At 42.0% G+C, this 26,380-nt stretch overlaps 1 protein-coding gene and 1 pseudogene across 19 annotated transcripts in view; both read left to right on the top strand.

Annotated features, from left to right (window-relative positions):
* LOC118917158 (spermatogenesis-associated protein 31E1-like) overlaps positions 1 to 26,380 on the top strand; it is a 227,002-nt gene that overhangs the window by 85,833 nt on the left and 114,789 nt on the right. For 11 of the 19 annotated variants that reach the window (XR_008996443.1, XR_008996437.1, XR_008996444.1 and 8 more), the window contains one exon: positions 4,963 to 5,126. The exons of 1 other annotated variant lie outside the window; for it this stretch is intronic. The gene's annotated coding sequence lies outside the window, so the exon portion shown is untranslated. 7 more of the 19 variants (XR_008996451.1, XR_008996452.1, XR_008996455.1 and 4 more) reach the window with 7 other exon arrangements.
* On the top strand, positions 15,499 to 20,882 carry LOC130682956 (transmembrane and coiled-coil domains protein 1-like; annotated as a pseudogene).

Below are 26,380 nucleotides of genomic sequence, written 5' to 3'. Positions count from 1 at the left end.
CAGCCCCTGCCCACCTCACCGCCTCCACACAAACTGCTCCACACTTGGCTTGTCACAACTGTGTCCCTGGAGCTTTATCATAGCAAAATAGCTATGCAAATAAACTCGAGCTGGTTGGCATCTGCTGAATCTCTGGGGAAATGCTCATGACATAAATGACCAAGGTATTGGCTCAAAAAGAGGGACTGCTGGCCATGGTCTCTTGGGATGTTCCTTAGCAGAAACTGTGCCATCAAGAAGACATAAAACAACATATAGGCCCCGGGGGAAAAGGATATAACCAGAGATCCACAGAGGTGCTGAGAAATGTCTACGTTCCTCAGAGGTGGATTTCAGCTAATGATACAGATGAAGCAAACAGGATTCCAAGGAGAGAATGAGCAGATAGGAAAGGAGCTTTGTTGATATTTAACCTTTTTTCCCCCTACAGAATGAGTTGTGTTTTTGCATCTTTTTATATTTTTCTCAAAGCTGCAGGCAGACAGCACACCTGTACTGCAGGCAAAACTACCCAGTCTGCAGGATCTTTGTGCTGACTTTGTGGGCTGGTATGGGTAGCATTTCCATTATTGGCCATCTCCAGTGCGCAGACCCCAAACTCTCAGTCTGGGGTGTGGGCTCAGCACATCTGAAGCCCCTATGGGATGTTCCTTTAGAGCCATCCCATGGGCACCTCCTCTTGTCTTGCTCCTACAGGCATGCCATATCACCTGCCTGTTAAATCAGGGAAGGAAAGAGTGAGCCAGAAAGTGTAAGTGGCAAAGCACTTGGTATCTGACGGCAACTACTTTCATTCATTGAGACTCATCATGAAGTACAGCAGTATAATATACTGAGGTTGTACCATCAATAAAATAGTGCATTCTGACAATCTGTGTTGGGCAACACAGATCCACCCCTGAACCAACTTCCCTCTGCCCTCACAACAGGGAACAGGAAGAAGCTAAGGTTTCCTGTGTGGCCTGGGGCTGCACCTCCTGAGGATGCCAGTGCCAAGTCTTTCTGTTACCTCATATTTCAGATTACCTGCCTTGATCCCTTTGTTAGATGCTTTTATGTCTAAGTAAACATTGTCCTCTGCTGTTTTTTTGCCTTTATTGCAGTAGCACATATACACATCTGGCATTGGTTGCCACCTGCCAAATAATCTAAATGTACAGTGTGTAAATGGACGCTTTGTTAATTCAAAGGGCAAACTGGCAATGAGAACTGCCGGAAATCATAAAAGAAAAGAATCATTGATTGTGCTATAGTATTGTTGGAACTGGAGGCAAAGTTTTAAGATTTTCCAGAAATGAAGGAACTATCCTCTGCATGACACCTCCAAGCTCCCAGAAGCCCTACCCTTTCTAGAGCTGCAGAGGCGGAAGTGTGAGGCTAACTGGAGTGGCATCTCTCTCTCTCTCTCTCTCTCTCTCTCTCTCTCTCTTGTTATCAAAGCTTATGTAAATTATACAGAACCGTATGATATTGGTTTATCTACTATCTTCCTAATGGCCTAATATACAAATAATATGCTAATGTTCCAGGGAACTCATTTAATTGCCAACTATTTCATTTTAATTTCTAAGAATGCTAGCAAAAGTTGCATGTTTATACTGTTGGTGAACACAGCAGAATGTATATGGACAGAGCTTTTCATGGTCCATTATGCAGAAAAATTTGTAAACAAGGTGTTTTGATGAAACATTTATACACATAAATGGTTGGTAGCTGTGAAGTATAGACTCAAAGGCTCTTCCGCTCTGACTCCTTCTGGCCAAGGCCCTCCCCTATTTAAGGGCCTGAACAGAAGGGGGCCTTGTCCCTAGAGGGGAGTTGTGTCAGCAGAAACAGATGAAAATATGAAATCTGTAGCTTTTCAGTTAGAATAAAATCTGTTGCCCTGGATAATACAGAAGGATTTAAAGTTAGTGTGTTTTTCACACACCATAAGAGCATCAGCTTTAAAACCTAACAGAGGCACTAGTGCCCCACCACTGAAGAGAGGGCAGGTATCGTGCAGCCTGTATCAGTCCTGGGCTCCAGGCACCTTGTGCTGAGCAAGGAGCTCTGTGCCCAGCTCTCAGAGAGGAGGGCAGATCAAGATCAAAGGGTTCTGTGCAGGGTTTTGAAAGCCCTTCTCTTCCTTTACCTGGTGATTCAGAGAAAAATCCTCCTTTCTAGGATGGAAAGTGGTAAAACATAAAATGGCAAAGAAAGGTAAAGTACTAAGACTAGAAATCTGTTTATACACTGCACATTACCAGGAAAAAGAGCAGGTTGCACAATGCTGAATATGGAAGCATTAAGAGTAGAAAACTCATCATGTCCACCAGGTTGGCCATCAGTACACATCCAGGAAATAGGGGCCACAGTTAAACATCCACGGTTTGCATCTCAGAGAGCAGCCTGTGCCCTTGGCCAGGGACACAGACACTAGAAGACAGGTAGCATTCTTCCTCGGGCCTCCCCGTCTCGTCTCCCTCTACCTTCCGTGCTGGTGGACAGACCACAGCACTGGCATGAATCATTGAGACAGGGACTGTGGGCTTGAACAGAGTAGGGTGAGGGCATCTGGAAAAAAAAAAAGCAAGATAATACATTGTGGGATTTACTTTGGTCTGCTGGGGAGCCCAGCTTATTTTTCTGACTTTACCCAGGTGCTGCTTTTCCTCCTCCAGCCCTAACCAAGTGATTTGCAACCTGGCTAATTGATATAGCAAGCAAGCCCAAAACAATGTAGTAAAAACAGGAAGGATTCCATCTTGAAAATAAGATTGCATTTTAAAACCCAATTAGTTAAAAAGTAAGTTTCTTAACATACTCTTTAACAAACAGACAATAACTCAGCCCACCTTGGGAGCAAAGCAGACAGTCTCCAGTGATATGCTTCCAGACCAGGAAACTGCTATCCTGGGAGGAAATCGAGCAGTAAATTTCTTGTAAATAACCCAGAAGACTAATAAGAAACTTAATGTCTCTTCAAAGATAAACATTTTGGGACCACTTAGCAGGTGTGCATCCCTAGCCTTTTGTCTCTCAACCACCTATAAATCCCCTAAACAATGCACCACCCCAGACTCTCTTGTCCCCTCCTGGCATGACCCAGGAGATCTGTCCTCTCACTTTAACTGTAAATAAAAGTCTCTCACTTGGTCTTCTAAAAAAATAAATGAATAAATACAAATCAATACACCATCGTCAAAAAATGATGGGGGAAAAAAACCCATGATCATCTAAATTGATGCAGAAAAAGAAAGTATTTGGCAATATACATCATTTTCATGATAAAAACACTCAATATAATAGGAATAGAAGGAAACTATCTCCATATAATTAAATGCCATATATAAAAAACCCACAGCAAAGATCACACACAACAGTGAAAGACTGAAAGCTTTTTCTCTAAGGTCAGGAACAAGGCAAGGATGCCCACTCTCACCACTGTTATTCAACATAGTACTGGAAGTTCTAGCCAGAACAGTCAGACAAGAATAAAAAATAAAAGGTATGCAAATCAGAAGAAAGAAGTAAAATTGCCTCTGTTTGCAAATAGTATGATCTTATGTATAGAAAATCCTAAAGACTTCAACAATGAATTGTGAGCACTAATAAACAAATTCAGTAAACTTGCAGGATATAAAATCAAGATATAGAAACCAGTTACATTTCTATACAACTGAAAAAATAAAATAACCCCACTTACAACAGCATCAAAAACAATAAAATACTTAGGAATAAATTTAACCAAGGAGATGGAAGATCTGTACTCTGAAAACTGTAAGACTGGTGAAAGAACTTGAAGACATAAATAAAGGGAGAGATACTCCATGTTAATGGATCAGAAGACTTAACATTGTTAAAATGTCCACACAACCCAAGGCCATTTGTACATTCAATGCTTTTCCTATCAAAATTCCAATGGCATTTTTCACAGAAGAAACACAAAATTTATACGGAGTCACAGACCACAAGCAGCCAATGCAATCTTGAGAAAGGAGAACAAAGCTGGAGGCATCATACTTCCTGATTTCAAACTTTATTACAAAGCTATAGTGATCAAAACTGTATGGCAGTGGCATAAAAAGATACATAGATGAAACAGAGTAGAGCTCAGAAATAAACCCACAAATATAGTCAATTAAGATTTGACAAAGGAGCTAAGAATACTCAATGCACAAAGAATAAACAGTGTTGGGAAAACTGGACAATCACATGCAGAAGACAAAAGTTGAACCCTTATACCACCCACAAAAATTAACTACCAATGGATTACAGACTTAAACGACCTGAAACTGTAAAACTCCTAGAAGAAAACATAGGAAAAAATAGTCTTCACATAGTCTTGGGAACAATTTTTTATTAATATGACACCAAAAGCACAAACAACAAAAGCAAAGTTAAAAATGTAGGGTAGTATCAGCATTTTAACAAATCCTCTGATCCGTGAATATGAAATGTCTTTCTGTACTACCAGTACCTTTAATATCCCTCATCAATTATTTGTACTTTTCTGCATATAGGGTTTTCACCTCTTCAGTCAAATTTATTCCTAAATATTTAAAGTCTTTGTACTGAAATTGAGCATGGGATTTTTTTTTTAATTTCCTTTTTGAGTAATTTGGTGCTTTTGTTTTAGACACATGACTGATTTCTATATGTTGATTTTGTATCCTGCAAGTTTTTCGTAGGGGTGTGTGTCATATCAGGTCCTTTCCTTACCTTGGGGTATTTGTAGCAGCGTGTCAATACACCCACATCCCCACACACACCCCAAACCCCCCACACCCCCCTACCCACACGTGCACAGGAACGCGTATGTATATGCAGGGGTGTATAGACATATCAATACATATGTAATGTATAAATTTCACTCCAATGTGCAAAACTGGTCAGGATTCTATTGTACATGACTGTGATCCATTCTGAAATGGAAATGCAATCGGCACTAAGAGCTGTTTTCCTGAATGACAATCCCAGGTCATCCGTCTTGACCGGTGGAGCTGGCAGAGGGGACGCGAGGGCATCCAGTGATGACCGGGCACGACCTGAGTAGCTCTGACTTTTCTTCCCTGTCACCAAAGGCCGCGTGGGACCACCTGCCAGGAGACTCAGCCCGCAGTTTCCCAACATCCCCGCCCCAGGTAGGAGGCTCAGGTCAACTACTGTCCCCGCAGAGGCCTCGGCATTCTGCTTTCCCGCGCAGTGCGCAAGCGCCAGGGGGCGGTGCCCAGCGCCCGGCCGCCCCACCCCTAGGCGCGCATACGTTCGTATGCCGCGCCGCGCACTGTGTGACCCGCTTGCGTTCGGGAAGGAGGCCGGCTTTCGCGGAGCCTTGGGTGCTGGTGGAGCTGGTCCAGGCGCTCTACGAGGTGAGCTCATGGCCCGCGGCCACACCCGACCCCGGGAGCGTGGACGGTGCGCGTGGCTGTGTTCGGAGGCTTGGGCGGGCCTGCCCGGTCCCTCGGCGTCCATCTCTGGAAGGACTCGCGGGCGCACACTGCCCCGGCCACTGAGCGTGGGGAGGGACCGGCGAGAGCCAGAGCCGAGGGTCTCGGTTTGAGCCTCGGCGAGCGCGGAGTTCCCTCCGGGCCTGTCCCGGCGCGAAAGGACCACGTGGAGGAGGGCGCAGGGGAGGAGCTGGTCCTCAGAAACCAGAGTAGGAGCTGTTGGTAAAACGGGGTGGTGGAAACAGCGGGAGATCTGAGTCTGGAAAGGCCCACGGGAAGTCGGGGCCTTGGAACTGTGCGGCAGGATCTAGGGGACAGAATTGCGATCCGTTGGGGTTTGTTTTTGTCGGGGCGTGAGGTTAGAAAAGAAACCAAATGGGAAACTGCATTTATTGTTCTCCAGGTATTTTTTTATATCCTTTGATTTCTTCCTTGGTCCATCGGTTATTCAGTAGCGTGTTCGGCCTCCACATGTTTGTGGTTTTTTCCAGTTTTCTCTTGTTAACGATTTCTAGTTTCATAATGTGGGGGGAAAAGATGCTTGATATGACTTAAGCTTTCTTAAATTTGCTCTCTTGCTTTGTGGCCTTACATGTCATCTGTCATGGACAGTGTTGCATGTGTCCTTGAGAAGAATGTGCTTTCTGCTGTTTGCTCTGGGATGTTCTGTCTGTATATGTTAAGTTCATCTAGTCTAATGTGTTCAAAACCCATTTTCTGTATCCTGCAACTTTGCTGAATTCAGTTATTCTAGTAGTTTTTTGGTGGATTCTTCAGTTTTTTTAATGTATAATATCATGTCACCTGCACATAGAGACAGTTTAACTTCTTTCTTACCAGTTTGGATGTCTTTTACCTCTTTTTGCTTGTGGTTTTGATGGCTGTGGCTAGGCCCTCCAGAACTATGTTGAATGAAAGTGGGCAGAGTGGGCATCCTTGTTTTCTTCCCATTCTCAGGGAAAAGCTTTCAGCTTTTCAATGTTAGATATAATGTTAGCTGTGGGTTTGTCATATATGGCCTTTATTATGTTGAGGTACTTTCCTCTACACCTATTTTGTTGAGAGTTTTTATTATGAGTCGAGGTTGAATTTTGTCACATGCTTTTTCAGCATCTGTGGAGATGATTTTGTGATTTTTGTCCTCCTTTTTGTGTATGTGGTGGATGATGATGGATTTTTGAATGTTGTAGCATCCTTGCATCCCTGGAATAAATCCCACTTGGTCATGATGGATGACGTATTTGGCTTGCTATATTTTGTTGAGGGTATCTGCATCTGTGTTTATCAGGGATATTGGTCTGCAGTTTTCTTTTTTGTGGTGTCTTTGCCTGGTTTTGGTATTAGAGCGATGCTGGCCTCATAGTTTGGAATTCCCTTGTCGTCTCCTTTTTGGAATACTTTGAGAAGAAGGTGTATTAGCTCTTTAAATGTTTGGTAGAATTTGGCTGTGAAGCCTCCTGGACCTGCACTTTTGTTTTTTGGGGGTCTTTTGATCACCAGTTCAATTTCATTGCTGGTAATTTGGTCTGTTCAGATTTTCTGTTTCTTCCTGGGTCAGTCTTGGAAAGTTGTATTTTTCTAGGAAGTTGTCCATTTCTTCTAGGTTGTCCAATTTATTGGCATATAATTTTTTTGTAGTATTCTCTGATAATTCTTTGTATTTCTGTGGTATCCATTGTGATTATTCCATCTTCATTTCTCATTCTGTTTGTGTGTTTACACTCCTTTTTTCTTGGTAAATCTGGCTAGGGGTTTATCTTTTTTTTATTTTCTCAAAGAACCAGCTCCTGGTTTCATTGATTTGTTTTTGTATTGTTTTATTCATCTCTATTTTATTTATTTCTGCTCTGATCTTTATTATGTCCCCCTTCTACTGACTTTGGGCTTTATTTGTTCTTCTTTTTCTAGTCTCTTTTGCCATTATGATTTTATTAATGTCGAGAAGGCCAAATTTACCCAGGAGAAGGCCCTCTTCCTTCCGCCATACCTGTGGCATGTGGTGTCCTTGTGAGTCTGTGGACACAACCCACATGGTTACTCACACTACCTGGCGAGGTCACTGTGCTTCTTGGCACTCACCCCAGCTCATGGTCTTTGCTGGTCTTGCTTCATGGTAAGAACTTAGAAACCATGAGCTGGGGACATCTTTCTTCCCACACAATTTTACACACTTAGGCTCATGTGTGCTAGATAGGTTGTGAGGAGGACAGAGTGAGGGCTGCTGCAGCCTGTTCAGCTGGGTACCACTGTCAGAAGCTCCTGTCTCTAGCCCAGGCCACCGTCAGCTCATTGGGCTTTTAAGTGACTCTTTTAATTTTAGGTCTGGAATTTACTTTTGTTTCCTCTTTCCCTTTTTAACACCATAACCAGAATAATCTTTTTCAAAAATGCATATCTGGTTGTGTCAGGCTCCATATAAGAGCTTCCATTGTTCCTAAAATAAATTTTATTGATTTTTTACTTACTATGATTTTGTTTGTTCTAGACCCCCTCTTCAGGCTCATTTTGTGCCATTCTCCCTCAGGGGGTCATTCTGTGGCCTTACAGCCTTGAATGCATTTCCTCTACCTCATGGCCTTGTATGTGCTCATCCTGAGCCTAGAATGTTGCTTCTCATCTCATCTCCTGCTTAATGCCAGCTCATCCTGCTCTCCCCACACAGAAATCATCTTTCCAGGAAAGCTTCCGCCAGCCCCTCCAACCAGACGAGACCCTGCTGCATGTGGAGAAATCTTACAGAGCAGTTTGGTGTCCTTGTGAACCCTGGGCCACATAGGCACTCACTCTGCCTGTCAAAGCCCCTCTGTTTCTCAAGCCTCCCTGCATGTGTGCACACACACCCTCTGCTCTCTTGCCTCAAATTCCCTGGACTGCTTCTCTTGTAGCACTTCCACGGTTTATACTAGTTCATGGCCTAGGATCGCATCTTCTGTTCAGTAGTGCTCCACGACCACCTGCTCAGTAAATGAGTGAACGGGACTTGTGCCCAGAGCAGATCCAGGTGACCAGGTTTCAGAGCCCAGTGTACTGCTGCCCCTTTGCTGCCCTCCTGCCTCTCACTCTTTGCTGGGCTGCCTCCTAGTGCAGCAAGCTCAAGCATGCTGCTGTGCTGGCTTCTCTGGGCTTTGGGGCACATGTGGCCCATTCTTCCCCATATCTCTGCAATAGCCTGGGAACGCTCCAGCACATGGCCTGTATTGTTCCCCATTGTGTATGAAGTCGAATGTTTTCATTAATTTTTTTGCACATCGTTAAAAGATAAATAGACTCATTGCAAATTTGGCAGTTGGTGATTTAAACAGTGTTCCTAGGTTTTTAATAAAAGCATTGTTACAGACAACTACAGTGTCATCCTCTATAGCTTTATAGAAGTATCTCAGCCTAAATTTCTTTTTGAGCTTAAGTCCAGAGAAGTTTCCGGTCACAGTTGCACTTGTGTGCTTCCTTTGTCAGGTAATAAATACTATACTGGCCTTTTGGTTTTAACTGCTAGGAAGCCGAGGCTAAATTCATTTCATATTGTATACCCTGTGTTATAGAACTTAGTCTCTAATGTCTCATTAGCCAACTTCTTCTGTTGCACATAATTTTAAATATTCTGCCTGAAATTCATTTGAAAGTAGGAATGCTAGAGGTGAAAATGGGATTTAGTAAATTGTTGATAAATTGTTGTTTTGTTAAAGTCATCAGTCATAGTATGTCCAGGGCTTCTTTTCTTCCTTTTATAGTAAACTGTTTAAATGCTTTGCCAGAGGTGGGTCTCTGTGCAATGGTTGCTCATGAACTCAGGTCTGTCCTGGTCACTCTACCAAGTCTATGTTCATATTAATTCATGAACCTTTTTTAGTGGAAAACCTTACATTGAAATCATTGTAGATTCACGCACACTTGTAAGAAGTAGTACAGAGACTCTATGTGTGCCTTTCACCTAATCTCCTCCACTGGTCACCTCTTGCAAAATTCTAATACAGTTTCACAGCTGGCATAGTGTCATTGTTAAAGTCAAGACACAGAACATTTCCATCACCACAAGGATCCCTCAAGTGGCCACACCCACATCCCTCCCACCCTGCCTACTCCTTAATCCCTGGGAACCACTAATATGTTCTTCACTTCTGTAACTGTGTCATTTTGAGATTGTTACGCAAATGCAGCCATACAGTAGGTGACATTTGAGGGTTTGGCTTTTTTTATTCAGAATAATTCTCCAGAGATACGTCCAAGTTACTTCTTTGGATGGCTGAGTCATATTCTGTGGCATGAAGACACCACAGTTTGTGGAGTCATACACCTGTTAAGGAGATCTGAGCTGTTCCCAGCATTGGGCTGTTACAGATAAAGCTGTTGTAAGTTTTTAGATACAGGTTTTCTGTGTACCTGTTTTCATCTTGCTGGGATGTGTGCCAGTGAGTGCAGTCGCTGAGCCATGTGGTATCGCATGTTTAAGTCTTTTAGGAAATTGCCAAACTTCTTCAGAGTGGCTGTACTATGGTACATTCCCACCACTAAGGTATAAGTGATCTAGTTTCCCCACCCTCAGTAGCATTTGGTGTCACCACTGTCTTTTATTGTAGCCATTCTGATGCATGTGTAGAGATCTCTTTGTAGTTTTAATACATTTCCCTGATTGCTAGTGATGTTTACCTTTTTTAGACTTTGGTCTTGACATGAGGATGATAGTTCATAAAATCAATTAGAAAGTGTTTCCTCTCTTATTTTCTGGAGAAATTGTATGAATATTTAGTAAAATTCTCTAGGAAAACCAGCTGGGCCTGGAGATTGATTTTTTTGGAAATATTTAAATTATGAATTTAGTTTCCTTAGTACTTACAAAGGCTATTCAAATTATTGATGTCATAGTGGGTGAGTTGAGGTAATTTGTGTTTTTTGAGGATTTGGTCCATTTCTTCTGAGTTGTCATATTTTTATGCATAGTGTTCTTTTTAATATCCTCTTATTATCTTTCTCACGTCTACAGAGCCTAGAGTGACATCCCCTGTTTCATTTCTGACTGTATCTACTGTCTTTTTTATAAGTCTTGCTAGAGTTTTGTCAATTATACTGGTTTTTTTTCAAAGAATCAGCTCATTGTTTCATTGACTTTTCTACGTTGTATTTTAGTTTTCAGTTCTGTTGATTTCTGGTATTCTTGCCTGCCGTTCATTTTTTATTTTGCTCCTTTATCTAAGTTCTTCAGGTGGGAACTCCAATTACTGTTTGGAGACATTTCCTCTGTTCCAAGGCATTAGTACTATGAATATCCCTCTCACTAATTATTACTTTATTTGTTCCCCACAAATTTTCATGTGTTTTTTTTTTCCTTTTTTTTTTTTGGTTTATGGTAGTTTATTTCCTTTTAGACCTCTTTGACCCATGGGTCATTTGGAAGTATGTTCAGTTTCCAAGTGTTTGGATATTTTTAGTTTGTTGCAGTTTGTTTTGTGGCTCATGATGTGTCTGTCTTGAAATATGTTCTGTGGTCACTTTAAAAAGAATATTCTGCTGTTCAGTGGGATATCTATAGCTGACAGTCAGGTTGTGGTTGATGATCTTGTTCATTCTCAACAGGAACCCTTGTTCAGTTCTTCTATATCCTTGCTGATTTTCTGTCTGGTAGTTCTGTCAGCAGTTGCAGTTGTGATTTATCTATTTCTCCTTTCACTTTTGTAAGTTTTTGTTTCTCGTCTTTTGCAGCTTTGTTGTTTGGTGCATATTTGGGACACGTTTTCTTGGTTAGTTGATCCTTGTCATCATTATATAATGTCCTTCTCTGTCTCTGGTAATTTTCTTTGTTCCCAGATCTACTTAACCAGATACTAAATAGGCACTTCCGCTCTCCTTTGAAGAATGTTTGCATGGTATACTTACTGTATATAACATCTGTATACTCACTACCTGTATCATCTTATATGACATATATGTACCATCACATTTGAAGGAATTTCTTACAGGCAAACATATGGTTGGGTCATGTTTAATCCACTCTGCAATCTCTGTCTTTAAATTGTATATTTTGGCCTTTTACATTTAAGGAATCATTTGTATATGAGGGCTTAAATCTGCCATTTTATTTTTTTACTGCATATTCTGCTATTTTTTTTCTGTTTCCTTTTTCTTGCATTTCTAAGCATTAATTGAGCATGTTTGTAATTCCATTTTTATTTATCCGGTGTTTTTGAGTGTTTCTTTGTATTGTTTTTTAGTCATTTCTCTAAATATGACATTGTATAGACATGAATTACCACATTCTACTGGAGTTAACATTTTACAAGTTCAAGTATAGAGCCTTTACCTTCCTTGACAGCCCTTTACTCTCCTCATTTAGAATATAACTTGTTTTCAGTATTTCCTATATGTAATCACAACTACATCAAACAGTATTGTAATTTTTACTTTAACCATCCAGAATAATTCAGAAAACTCAGAAGGGGAAGGAAAGCCTGGTGTGTTTGTCCATACTTGTTACTTACTGTGTTCTTTCTTCCTTCCTGGTAATCTTTGTTTCCTTATTTTTCTACGTAGAGAACTTCTTAGCCATTCCTTTAGATTGGGTCTGTTGGGAATGGATTCTTAGTTTTTACTTTTACTCCAAAATGGCTTGATTTCCCGTTCACTACTAAAGGATGTTTTTGCTAGTTATAGGGTTCTTGCTTTACAGTTCTTTTTCTTTAGCATTTGAAATATATGTGATACTTTTTTCTGGTCTCCATGGTTTCTGAGAAATCTATCACTCAAATTGTTTTCTCATTTATGTTAGATGTCATATGTCTTGGGCTGCATTCTGGATTTTTTCTTTGTCATTAGTTTTCAGAAGCTTGATTAACGTTTTGGCATTTATTTGTTTGGGTTTTTGAATTCACCTGTATGAGTTTTGCTCAGCTCTTTACAGATTTAAGCCTCTTGCCAAAGTTGGGAGGTTCTGAACCATTTGTTTGAATGCCTTTTTAGCCCTCCCCCTTCTCTTTGGAACTCCACTGAAGCCAGTGTGGCATCTGTTATTGTCCCACGGATCCCTAGGGCTCTTGTGTTTTCTTTCTGGCCTGTTTTCTCTGGTTTACATTGACAAGCTTCTGTTGTTACTGGCATTCAACTTGTGATTCTTTCCTCTGTCTCTTCCATTCTGCTGCAGAGCCCATCCACTACACGTTTTCTTTGGTTATTTTGTCTTCTAGTTCTGACATCTCCATAGAATTCTTCTTTGTATCCTCTATTTCTTTGCTGGGGCTTTCTGCCTTTCCATTTGTTTCATGCATGTTCATAATTGCTCACTGAATTTCATGTGCACCATCCTATGAATTTCCATCATTTCAGACATAATGGATGCTCTAAAATCATTGTCATAACCCTGACATAGCTGTCGTCTCTATATTGACATTTGCTCATTGTTTTCTTTTGTTCTGTATATCTTTAGGTTCTTGGTATGACAAGTGATGTTTGATTGAAATTTTCCTATTCTGCTGTTGTTTATGCTTTATTAACACCTGTTCTAGTTGTCCTTCTCTGATAGTCTTCCAGTAGGGGCAGGGAGGCACTACTGCTCCATTGGTACAAGTCTAGGGTCACCACTTGGCCTCTACTGACGCTGAATTGGTGTCATTGATACATTTTGAGTTGAAGTTTGTTTAAGGTACGAGGTTTAATTTGATGTTTTTCTTTTGCATATGTATGAACAACTGGTCCAGCACCATCTATTTATAAAGGCTTATTTCTTCACTACAGGCTTGATAGAATTTGCCAGTGAAACTCTCTGGAACTGTAGTTTTCTTTCTGGGAAGGTTTTTAACTATGAGTTCAATTTCCCTGTTAGATATAGGACTCATTGTCTATTTCTTTGCAGGTGTACTTTGATATAGCTTATGGTTTTCAAGGAACTGGTCCATTTTGTCTAATTTATGTGCCTAGAAGTGTTTCCGGTACTCTGATTATCCTTTTCATGTCTGTGGGTCTGAAGTGATTTTTTTTTCACTCCTGTTATTGGTAATTTGCATCTTCTCTTTCTTTGTCATTCTGGCAGAGGTTTATCAAAGTTATTACTCTTACTAAGAACGAGTTTTTGGGTTTTATTGATTCTTGTTATTGTTTTTCTGTCTTCATTTTCATTGATTTCTGTCATTTACTAATTTTTTGTCGCTAACTTTGAGTTTCTTCTAGTTTCTTAAGATGTAAATTAAGATTATTGATTTGAGATTTTTTTTCATTTCTAATATAAGCAGTTAAATCTATAAATTTCTCTCTAGTATTTTAGCTGAATTTCACAAACTTTTATGAGCTACATTTCCATTTTCTTCCAATTCAAAATATTTTCTAATTTCCTTTGAGACTTCCTCTTTGACATATGGATTACTAAGAAATGTTTTATCTCCTAAGTATTACATAGATTTTTAAGTTATCTCTTTAATTGATTTCTAGTTTAGTTTCACTCTGGTCATTACTTCCAAATTCATTTATGTTGTTGGCAGAATTCATTTCCTTCCAGCTGCATGACTTCTGTAGCCTGACAGGTAGAAGCCACTCTCCTTTATCATGCTCAGAAGGAGAATCTGAAGGTCTGATTTGCTAGCAAGATAGTCTTATAAAATGTAATGTGACCACAGGTGTGACATCCTATCACTTTTGGAATATTCCATAGGATAAAAGCAGGTCAAAATCTCACCCATGCTCAAAAGGATGGGGCTATACAAGGGCATGAAAAGCAGAACCAGAAGACAGGAACTATTGAGGGTGTCACTTGAGGATCCATGTGTTTAGTCCATTTCTATGGCCTCCAGTGATTCATATCCTTCCCATCTGACCAATACATCCTTCATCTGCCAAGTTTTCTGAGAGTCTCATCCCATTATAGCAGTTATCTGACCCCAAATCTCTTTATCTCAATCAAGCCCAGGTGGTAGAGATGAGACCCTTGATTGAATCCATTCAGTACAGTTCCTTGGACACAATTTCTCCTCTCCATCTGTGGCACTGTGAAACCAGAAACAAGTTATCTGCTCTCCAATGCACCCAGAATACAACAGTGGATCAGGCACAGGATAGCAGCTATGGACATTCAGGTTCAACACGGGGAAAACAGGAAGAAAACAATGAGTCACTGATCTGTGGAAGTTCTGAAATCTGGCCAGGTAAGTGTCAGGTGTCCTCAGTTAGGTTTCGAGGTCTAGGAATGACCTTCCTTGACCTTTGGCTCCACCTCTTGGCTCTTGATTCTCCCCTCTAAGACATCTTTTCTTTAATGTAAAGGGTAGATCAGAAAGAGAAAGCTGCTTTCTTGCCAGTGGGTTTTAGCCCTGGGTTAAGTTCACTATGGATTCAATGTGACCAAAGAAATGACAGTAGAACATTCTTGGGGTGAAAGGGTTATATCCAAATTTATTTCCATGGTGGCAGGTCAGTCACTAAAATCCCGTTCACTCAGAGCAAGTCTGCATGCAGCAAGCTGGTCTCTGCCTCTGGAGCTTTCTGCCTGCACAGCTGTCCTCTGGGTCCCTCTGCCCTCACAGCCATCCTCTGGGCCTCTGTCCTCAGTGCTGCCACCACTCCAGGCTCTGCTCTGTTCTCCTGCAGCCTTCCAGCCATGCCACTGTGTCACCCAGAGCACTGGGCAGGGCTCTTTATATAGAGTCAATAAAAACATATTGCCCACACGGATAGTTAGCCAACCAGGGCCAGGTGAGAGTCTTGGCCAGAGGAACCTTCCTTTTATCCACACTTCTCTTGGAATTCATTCTATCTACACCTGGTAAGCAATTTCAGGTTTCAAGCTGTCTTTGAATCCAGGCCAGGGGATATTACAGGGAAAAAAATAAGAGCCTCCCTGCTGGATTGCTCTTCCTTGGGTCTGGTTTCCTTCTTCAGTCCACCTGCCACCATTTACCCTTCTGTCCTCAGATAGCTCTCTATGCCTTCTGTCCAAGGGCCTAGCTGCATTTGTGAAAGAGAGAGGGTGGAGGTGAGGCGGTGCAGGGGGAGGGCCAGGAATGGGGCTGCAGGAGTGGTCTGGGGAGTGGGGGTGTGGGTGGAGGGCCGGGAGGCGGGTGGGGGTGGGGATGGACAGGGCGCAGCAGCCACAGGGCAGGAGCTGGTAGCACCAGAACTCTAGCCATGGCGCTGGCAGAGATGCCCCATGCTCCTCACCTCCCAGCGCAGGTCTTACTCTCTCGAGAAGACACACCTACAGTTAGCACTTTCTTCAGATGCTGACACTTGATGAACAGCCGCTCTTGGTCACAAGATTTAGAAGACACAGTCTCCATTTTCCTGGATTGGGTCTTTTTTGATATGGATCTTCTATTTCTATGTCTTTTTTTTTAAAAATAATTTTTGGGGAAACATTTTGGATTACCACTATTGACCTTCATCTGTGCAAAGAAAGGAAAGCTGTTGTGCTGGGGTTTTGAGGAGCTTTTCCTGAAAGCTTTCCTGCACACCTTAGAAGTGCTTGAGGGAGAGTGATAACAGTAGGCCTGAAGCATCCGTGTCCCCACAGCATGTATAGTTACTATTGAAGCACGTGCCTACCTAATTTGACAGTCTTGATGTGTTTAAAATTTTTTGGGTTTGCAAGCAAACATATTAAGTCTACTGATGGAGCCTTCGGGCAGTAACAGTTACATGAGCACCCTGACCCTGGAGGCAAATCCTAACATGCAGAGGCCAGAAAGCAGACAGAATCAGAACAAAGGTTGTCTAAACTGACCCAAAATGCTTTGGAGAATATTAACGCGATTGGCCAAGGCATGAAACATCTCTTCCAGCCCCAGTGCAGGAGGTCATCAGTATCTCCACACTATGTGCACCAAATTCAGGCAGATCCAGAACCTGAAATGCATCTGGAAAGCCAGAACTCATGTGCTGAAATTGACGGTGTCCCCACCCACCCCACAGTTCTGAATCATGTCCTGTAGCAGATCCCTATGCCACCCAAGAGGAAGAGAGGGACAAGCTTGCATAGTAGGCGGGACAAGCCAGAGGCCCCAAAGGGAAGTCCCAAATCAACAGGAAATCTGGCCAGGAAATGGCACCTGCTGTGCAGTCTGGCCAACCCATGTCTGCATCCAGGACTGATGCTTCTGCCAGTCCTGCTGTGATGGAAATAGCTTGTGTGGCCACTGCTTCTGCATGTCTAACCAGGGGATGAGACAACTGCAGAGTGCTTCCAATGGTTGGACATAGGCTGCCTCGCCCAGACTTCCAGTGCAGTGGCCTCCCACACAGATGGCAGTGTCCACGTGGGCTCCACGGATGGCACACCAGACCCTCAGTGCACACAGGCTGCCATTGCTCACCAGCAGGAGATCACTTACAGAGCAGCTCAAGATTGCACAAACAGCCTAGGACGACAACGCTGCTGAGTACTTGAAGCTTGCCAATGGCGTGGATGAGCAGCAGGCTGTCTGCATCAAGTTGGTCTTTGAAAAGAAGAACCAGAAATCTGAGGGTCTGAAGGATGTGGGCGCCAAGGTGACTGGCTTCAGTGAAGGTGTGGTCAACGTGTAAAAGGTGGACTTTCCAGCTTCTCCCAGGTGACCCGTTCAGCAGCAGGGGCCATGGTCTCAAAGCCCAGAGACATTGGTCCACTAATTTGGAATCAATTTGGCAGTGCAGACAGCATCCCCAACCTGAAGGACTCTGAGGAAGGGCAAGTAGATGATGGGGGGACGGCTTTGGGAGTGATTTCAAACTTTCAGTCCAGCCCAAGGTATGGTAGTGAGGAAGACTGTTTTAGTGCCACTTCAGGCTCAGTGAGAACCAATGGCCCTACTGGGGGCATCGCTGTAGAAGCATCTAGCACCAAAACAAACACCCAGGATGTGCAGAGCTCAGAATTGGATGCACTATTCCATGAGATCCAGGAGATCCGGGAAGCCCAGGCCGGACTAGAGGAACCCTTTGAAACCCTCAAGGAACATTATCAGAGGAACTATTCCTTAGTAATACAGGCCTTACAGGAGGAGCGATACAGATGTGAGTGATTCGAGGAACAACTAAATGACCTAACAGAGCTCCCCCAGAATGAAATCTTGAATTTGAAGCAGGAATTGGCTATCAAGGAAGAGAAAATTACCTAGCAGTCTTATGAATGGGCCTGGGACATTCAGGTGCCCCTGGAGGCGTGCCAGACTTGCATCTCCAAGACAGAGCTGCCACCGCAGCAGCAGGTGGTACATACAGCTTGAAGGGCTGGAGAACGCCACGGCCCGGAACCTTCTGGGCAAACTTAGCAGCATCCTCCTGGCGGCTATGGTGGTCCTCCTGGTCTTTGTCTCTACATAGTCAACTGCGTGGTTCCTCTCGTGAAGACTCACAACAGGGCATTGAGCACTTTAATTCTGGTGGTTTTCATTGCCTTTCTCTGGAAGCAATGGGATGCTCTCTTCAGCTATGTGGACAACAAGGCAGCGCCCCCAGCCCCAGCGAGCATATGCTGCGAGGAAGTAGGCAGCAATTTACCTCCTCTGAAACTGTCTACAACAAAATAATTGAGTGCATCCATTTACCTTTAGAGTAATGTTTTTTCCTTCAAGAGATACAATTACAATAATATCTTTTAGATTTTATCCAAAAAGATTTTTGGGAAAAAATCTTGGATAATTTTTATATAACATGATTTTCCTTGGGATGCAAATCTTAAACAGTCCTTTACTATGAAGCAACAATCTGGAGCACGCTGAAGGGCATTCTCAATTGTGGCTTGAAGGACTGCACTAAAATCCCTAAATGATGCGAAAACCTGATTCAGGGAACTGGTTCAAGCCCTCACCCCACTTTGTCTGGGCACCACCTCTCCCCTCCCAGGCTAACTATACTGTGAAGTCCTACCATTCCATGACCGAATTTTTGGGGTCAGGGTGGATTGTCTTTGTCCGTGGAAGAATACGTTGTTCTCCCTAGCTTTCCCACCCACACTGGTCACTCATGCTAACCCTGAAGTATGATCATTTTTTAACCTCGTGCCGGGATGCAGAAGTGAGAGCATCTTGGCCCACAGGGTCACTGCACAGCCCTACTACGCTATTTTGAAGTAGCCCTCTAAATACTTAACTTTAAGCAAAATCTCTTGACTGCACTTCTAAGGTTTTTAAAAATATATAGTCACCAATATAAAAAACAAAAACCTGAACAGCAAAGTTGAAGAATTTAATACTCAAACTCTCAGTGGTTCCTTATGGTTTCCAGTAGGATTTTTTATTATTATTGGGATTTTTGGAAAGGGTTGGGTGGGTCTTTTATTTTTCCTTTGATATGAAAAAGTGATGTTTTTAAATGAAAAAAGAGAGAGAGACAGTGTGGTATGTGCTAGTGCCATGTGTACCAGAGCTGGAAACGTGCATTATTTCCTTTAAAATGTTTAAGTACACAAAATAGATAATACGTTTTACAAAAGAGCATAGAGTGAAAAATAATCCCTATTCCAGTGTCCCCCATCTACTCAGTTCCCTTCTGTAGAGAAAATGAAAGTTCCTAAGGCCAGGACCCTCACCTGACCCTGGTCAGCTTGCTCGCTACACATGTGTGGACAGTACATTATTACTGACTATGTAAAGAGCTCAGCCCAGTGCTCTGGGCCGTATGGCTGCAGGAGAGCAGAGGCTGGAGTGGTGGAAGTGCTGAGATCAGAGACTGAGACGGCTGTGGGGGCAGAGAGGTCCGGGAGGCAGATGCCGGCTTGCTGCATGCAGACTTGCTCTGAGGCAGACGGGATTCTAGCACTTGACCTGCCACCATGAGAATAAAGCTGGGCATAAACCCTTTGACCCCAAGCACGTTCCACTGTCATTTTCGGTCTCACTGAATCAAGACTGAAGTTGCCCAGGGCTGAAACCCATTGGCAAGACACCTTCCCTGCTGGCAAACAATATTATTAATTCCTAATGTATTTGTTCAAAGAACATTTATGCATATATTCAGTGAATATACAAATATGAATATATTGCTTTTATATTCTCTTTTTCATAAAAGATAGCACACTATTTACTGTTACACATTTTTCTTTTTTCATCTAAGAAGGTAATGGAGCTCAATGTATCTGTACAAGAGTTTACTCAATATGGCTGCTTAGTATTCTGTTAAGTCAAAGTACTGAAATTTATTTAACCATTTACTGTCCTTAAAAATAAAGCCACAGTTATGCATTTTAATTAGTAGTGTGTTAAAACCTATACATGCTTATGTTACTCAACAAGAAGTTATGTCAAAGAAATAATCAATCTTCCCATGTTTTCTTCTGTCTGCTACTTCTATAGCTTTTCTTCTTCCTTCCTAATTACAGCCCTTTAGTAGAATTCTTGCCTCATATTGAAAATTACCGAGTATCATAATTCTTCCAAGTGGTAAAGATACCTCAAGACAAATGCTGGGCATAGAAGCCACAGGGCATAAATCTGCAAAGAAGTAAAAAGATAACCTTTTCAAAGAATATTGCTTCTCTCTCACTTACCAACTTTACATTTTCCTGTATGGCCCTGGAAGACAGCTGGTTAGCCAGAGATGGGTAAGATTCCTCAAGGGAGGAACAACCTAAGACAGGCACAGTCGCAGGGGGGCCATCAGGTGAGAAATTGGGGATCAACAGAGGTGAGGCTTAGAACCTCACCCCCCCCTGTTTTGAGAGAAATCTTCTGCATCCGTGGATGTTTTGTTGCCCTTGTCTCGCTTGGATTAATACTTAGTCTATAGGCACAGACCTGATCATCTACACTTGCCCTCTTACAGCACTAAATTATGCTTTCTATCTTTATCTTGCATCTACCTACCACTTCAGCATTTTACTTAAAAATAAATAAGGGAGAAATGTGAGATTCACATATAAATCAAGTATAAAAATCAAATGAATAATCATATCTGACTTGATTGTTTATAGTTCGTGATGCGTGATCAAAACCGAAAGTTTCTGTGATATGACTGCCCTTGTACTGTTCACCATGTAAGAACTTATTCACCATGTGAGAACTTGTTCACCATGTAAGAACTTGTTCGTTATGCTTCAGAAGATTGGAGACTGTTGAGAGTTAGGCCTGGGGTTGATTAATGATTGTGCATTGAGTCCCCTATACAGAATTTCATTGTTGTTAACAACCGTTTGATCAATAAATATGAGAGATGCCCTCTCAAAAAAAAAATTAAGGAAGTATTTCTTAAATGACACATAAAGCAATGACAATTAAAGAAAATATTGATTAAAAAAAAATTACACTAGCCTACATCTCCCAGTCAAACGAAAAAGGAAAGGCAAACATGTCTACACAGGAAATTTCAGCCTCTAAGAAGCAAGCAGAGAGTCAAAGAGTAGCCAGTTACTCTAGATGCAACCAGGTCTCTGTAAGATAAATTTTAGCTGAAATAAGCAGGCAAAGAGAGGCAACAAAGGGCCAGGTAGTTTATTTGAGTGCGACTCCCGGGTATGTTCTGTGGTCTGGGTATTACAGGCCGGGGAAGTCACACCCGGTCAGGGAGGTGGGGGCTTATAAGGGATTAGGAGGGGGAGGAGTGGGCAATGAGAGTGGGGAGGAGGGGGCATAGAGAGGTATGATTGGCTAAAGGTGACATAATAGACAACTAGAAACTTTTTTTCTTTCCAAGAGGGAGGAGGCTGGCATCCGGGTCTTAGTTGGCACATCAGAAGGATGGAACTCAGGAAGAGCTGTCCCCTTTCCATATAAGGCACGGACCTTGGGGTCTGGTCTTTTCTCCTCCTATGCAATCTCTCTGTTCTGTTTGCATGTCCTTATTTATCCTTCCTCCAGCCTAACATTCCAGCCTTTTGGTCATAATGGGCGATGACTCAATCTGGCTACTTCCAGCTGACAAGGGACATTATGGGGGTTTGAGGCTGGTATTAGGCCAAAGGAGGGGGTTCAGTGGGAAGAGGTGCATAACGGTGAAGTAACATCTGGTTGGTGGCGACCCAGGTCATCTGGGTTAGCCGCTGTTGGAGGAACCTGAGGACACAAGGGGTAACTAAGAGTAAACCACAAACTGTTATTAAGGGGCCCAGTAGGGGCATTAGCCAGGCCATTAAGGGGGACTGGAATTCTGGATCAAGTTTACATCTCAATGAGTAGTATTGTGATTTAGTATAGATAAGACTGCATTATTGAAACAATACTTTTCTCTAAAATCACCCTCATTTTTATTAGAAGTAGCCAGATTAAGAAAGTAATTAACAGTTGGCTTGATTATTTGCATAAGTGCAGCAAGAAGAGCAATTGATTACATAGGCTCTATTAAATATGCTTTGCTGGAACTTTTTATAAGGAATTTCAGATTGGACTTTTAAAGGCTTCTTGAGGCCAGAAAGCCAAGCCAGACTTGCCATCAGGTTGTGCCTGCAGTACCTGTACATTTGGGTTAATTCCTCTCTTCTCTGAGGTTCTTAAGACATTCTTGAGGTTCCTGCACCTGCCAGGCAGTGACTCTCCTTACTCACCTGGTAAGACTGCTAGGAACTCTGTAAGCAAGCTACCAGGACAGTTCTTTTAAGGAGCTTTGTTGACTTTATAAAGTCAATCTTAGTTCCTTAAAGCTGTCTGTTCATATCTGAGTTTACACACGTGTCTCTCAGGTATGACGTTCCAGTTAAAGCCTTGGTAATATAACCAGTGTTTATTTTTTTATTTTTTTATTTTTGAGAGGGCATCTCTCATATTTATTGATCAAATGGTTGTTAACAACAATAAAATTCTGTATAGGGGACTCAATGCACAATCACTAATCAACCCCAAGCCTAATTCTCAACAGTCTCCAATCTTCTGAAGCATAATGAACAAGTTCTTACATAGTGAATAAGTTCTTACATGGTGAACAGTGCAAGGGCAGTCATATCACAGAAACTTTCATATAACCAGTGTTTTTAATTGGTCCTCTTAAAAGGAAAGCAGATTCTTATTGAACTTGTGCAAATAAACATACTGCCATGAAATATAAAAATAGTCACTGAGAGTTTTTAAATTCTGGAGGGATCAGGTAGAGAGAAAGATAAAGTTTCAATTCTGCTTATAAAGGCAGTCATTTACTAAACTGTTGTCAGCTTAAGAGAAAAAGCTTAAAACACTTTATCAACAACATTTGAAACAAAAAGCCACAAAATCATCTTCTTTAGTTTACTTAATCCTTTGTAACTAATACCTGTTCTGCTGAAATCTAGTTCTTTACTAGTTTAAGAGTAATAAAACAGTGACTATAAATAATAAAAGACTTACAAATGAGAATGGTTAAAGATTTGATGAGAGCTTACTGTAAGACAGTTGAAATAAGGAAATTCTGATATTTCTGTAACACAAAACATTTAGTAACAAAGTTTAGCATTATTCTTTTTGACAGTGCTTTCTAGGTAATTAAGCAGGTAATTATATATCAGATAAATAAGCTAAATTAGTCAAATACTTTCTCCAATGAGAAAAAGTTCTTCTGACATGTTCCAGGGGCTCTCTGGAAAATATCAGAGTTAACTAGAGGTAAAAGCACCTTTTTGAATTTGATCTTGGGAAGCTGTTAAAAGTTTTAAGGCACTTGCTTAAATAGGATTATAGGTTGCTATGAAGCAATACTTATCTATTTAACCAGAATGACAACAAAATACCTCAAAGGCAAATAAAGAAGGTTACACAGTTGTTAGGAAACTTTAGCATTTAGTCCTTTTTAATATTAAGATCTTATTTTCTTAAATACTCTGACAACTCAGTGAGACTTTAAGCATGAGAAACTGCTTTGATAAAACAGAGAACCCTTTGCAATTTTTCAATATTAAGAACAGACTAACAGTTTAGAAAATTTTGTCTTTTTAACTGAAAACAAAATTCTAATTTTGCTGTGTACTTGGTACCGAGACTCATTTGCTTTAATTTTATATAGCATGACCATATTAAATTCTTCTAAAACTTTCTACAACCTTCTTACATTTAGATTTCTCTTTCTAAATAAACAGCTGTACTTTAGAATAAAGTTGCTTTCGTTTATCAAAAGATACATTATTCAGCATGCAGTAATGTTTTCCTTATTACTTTAAGTAGTTTTAATTAGAACTTAAAACCATTAGGTACCTTAATTTTTAGTGAACACTGAGAAGCAGGCTATTGTAAACTGTTTCACTAGCATTCTTTAGAATGACAAATTTATGAACATTTTATAATTTCTGTAACTATGAGCTTTACAGCACAATCTCTCACTTAACATAAAGTATATCTTCTTAACTTAGTAAAACTAAGGTTTTAGGTTACTATGAAGATTCTCAGGCTGCAGGTAGGTATACACACTGTAACACACAATTAAAAAGGTGTTCACTTGCCACACTTATTTAGTTCACTCATTCATAACAACTATGCTAGATTACTTACAAGACCTTTACTGAATATTAGACAAAGCCAAGCCTTTAAGCATTTTATTCTTAAAAGATTTAGCAGATAACATCGACTTAAATGACCTTAGGTAAACTTAGGCAGCTGATAACCACAAGGACATGCCCGCCTCAGCCAAACTCAGATTAGCATTAATGCTTAACATTTTTTATCAGATTTTCTGGAAGTTTTAGAATGCCCAATTTTCACAAGCGCTTGTTTTTAAATCAATTTTTATTAATACTATCTGGAGGTAGGAAAATATTTTTCATTTACACACCTAGACATACAAACATACAAACTGAGAACAACGACTACAGTCAGCAACACCTCCCACACAAAAACATATACACAGACAGACAAACCGATATAAAGACTTGAGTCACTGAAATCCAATTGCCTCTCCTCTCCTCAGCTTCTTGTTTGTGGCTTCTGGAACCAGAGGGCGGGAGGAGCATGTTCCAGTTGGGGAAGAGGGTGGTAAAGGCGTAAGGAGAGGGGGAGGGGGTGGTGCAGCCACCGGAAGAGGAGAGCAGGACAATGGCATGGTTGAGAATGTAGGACTTTAAGATGGCAGTGACACGTGTGAAGACAAAGGACTTAAAGATGATGGTGGGGAGAAGGGGAGGGGATCGCAAGCTGAGGGAGGCGGGCGACTGAGGTCTTCTGGTGGATCTGAAAAGGAAGAAGGACTGGGCAGATTAAGAGGCTGACAATCTTCAACTGGAGATCGTGCCAGGAGAACCTGAGTCATTGAACAGTTAACATAAAGGTCTGGGCGGGAGTGCAAAGTCCAAAAAGCCTGCACATATGGAATTTCACTCTACTCTCCCCTCCAGTGGCAATAATTAATCAAGTTGGTGAGGAGGCTAAAATTGAAAGTTCCCTCGGGGCCAGCGAGATTGATTGTCCAAGGGATACTGAGGCCCAGCCTCAGAGCAAAGAAAGACTAGCTTCTATTTGCGAACTTCCCGGGACAAATATAGAGTAGCCAAATTAGAAATGAGACACTGCAGCAGGGTCTGAGCCTCTGCTTTTGAGGGTTGGTTCCCCATGTCTGCGCCACTTCCCAACTAATCCCGCTGAGAGGAGTGCCCAGCGTCCCAAGCGCACCAAGTCAGGGGAGATGGCCTGCAAGCCTGGGTGAGGGATGTCTCCCCCACCACAGGGCCAGGGGCGGGCCGGATGCCTGCAGATGTCCTGGGGCCTGGGGTAGGGACGTCTGCCATACCGCAGGGCCAAGGGTGGGCCGGATACCCACAGAGGGTGGACCAGATACCCAAGGGCCTGGATGCCCCACCTGGACGTACGTACGATTTCTAACGGACCAGGTGAAATGGAGTTAGGAAGGGAAACAGACCAGGGGAAACTGAGGGACTCACCGAAAAATAGTCCATGCAGTGGAGAGCAGGCTGAGGTCCTGGGTCGGGGAAGGAGGGGGCGGGGACCACTGGTGGCTGGTCAGGGCCCCGCGCTCATGCTCCTTCCCGGGATTTCGGCAAATGTAAGATAAATTCCAATAAATTCCAACCGAAATAAGCAGGTGAAGAGAGGCAACAAAGGGCCAGGAAGTTTATTTGAGTGCAACTCTCAGGTGATGTTCCGTGGTCTGGCTATCACAGGCCGCGGAAGTCACACCCGGTAGGGGAGGTGGGGGCTTATAAGGGATTAGGAGGGGGAGGAGTGGGCAAGCTATCCTAGGGGGTGTGGAGAGGTATGATTGGCTAAAGGTGACATAATAGACAGCTAGAAACTTTTTTTCCTTCCAAGAGGGAAGAGGCTGACATCCGGGTCTTAGTTGGCACATCAGAAAGATAGAATTCAGAAAGAGCTGTCCCCTTTCCATATAAGGCATGGACCTTGGGGTCTGGTCTGTTCTCCCCCTATGGCATCTCTCTGTTCTGTTTGCATGTCCTTGTTTTTCCTTCCTCCAGCCTAACATGGATGAAATAGGTGAAGGGGGAAAAAATTAGAATGTTTGATATCTTCGACTGAGAGATAAGGTTATATAGGTGCATATATATATGATGAAATTAATCAGGATGTACACAAGATTTGTGCATTTTCTCAATATAAAAAAATTTTTAATGTCTTCAATGAGAAAAGAAATACTCCTGAGAATCATTAGTGGAGAGTTGATCCCAGGGGTAATGATAATCCGCTGGTTCTTCTGACCTGCTACACCTGGACAAAGCGTCTTTCAGTTTTAAGAAAAGATCTTCAGGAATAGGGATACAGATATTGACTGCTGGGAGTCAGTTGGAGCTCAATTAAAGGAATAAAGGTCAGTGAAGTTGGAGTAAAGTGGAAGGAATGAAAGTGGGATTTCTGGCACTTCTGCAACGACTGGCAGTTTTTTGTTTGTGGACAAGAATGCTCAGGAATTGGAGTTTTGGTATGGTATGTGAGAAGCACTTGATAATTTCCATAAGGACTCCCTGCAGCCTCAACATCTGGGCAATATCTCAGGCATCTGTGATCCTGCATGGTGCCCTGGTCCATTGCTTGGTGGGGGTCTTTTTTATCTTGCTAGGCTTATTGGGAGCTTCCTGAAATAGGACCCTCCCCCTCTAACTTCCTCACTGCAGAGCCCAGCACAAAGCCTGTCGCATTACAATT

This window comes from Manis pentadactyla, chromosome 3 (genome assembly GCF_030020395.1).
Source record: "Manis pentadactyla isolate mManPen7 chromosome 3, mManPen7.hap1, whole genome shotgun sequence".
Classification (NCBI taxonomy): domain Eukaryota; kingdom Metazoa; phylum Chordata; class Mammalia; order Pholidota; family Manidae; genus Manis; species Manis pentadactyla.
This window is presented reverse-complemented; position numbering and strand designations above follow the sequence as displayed.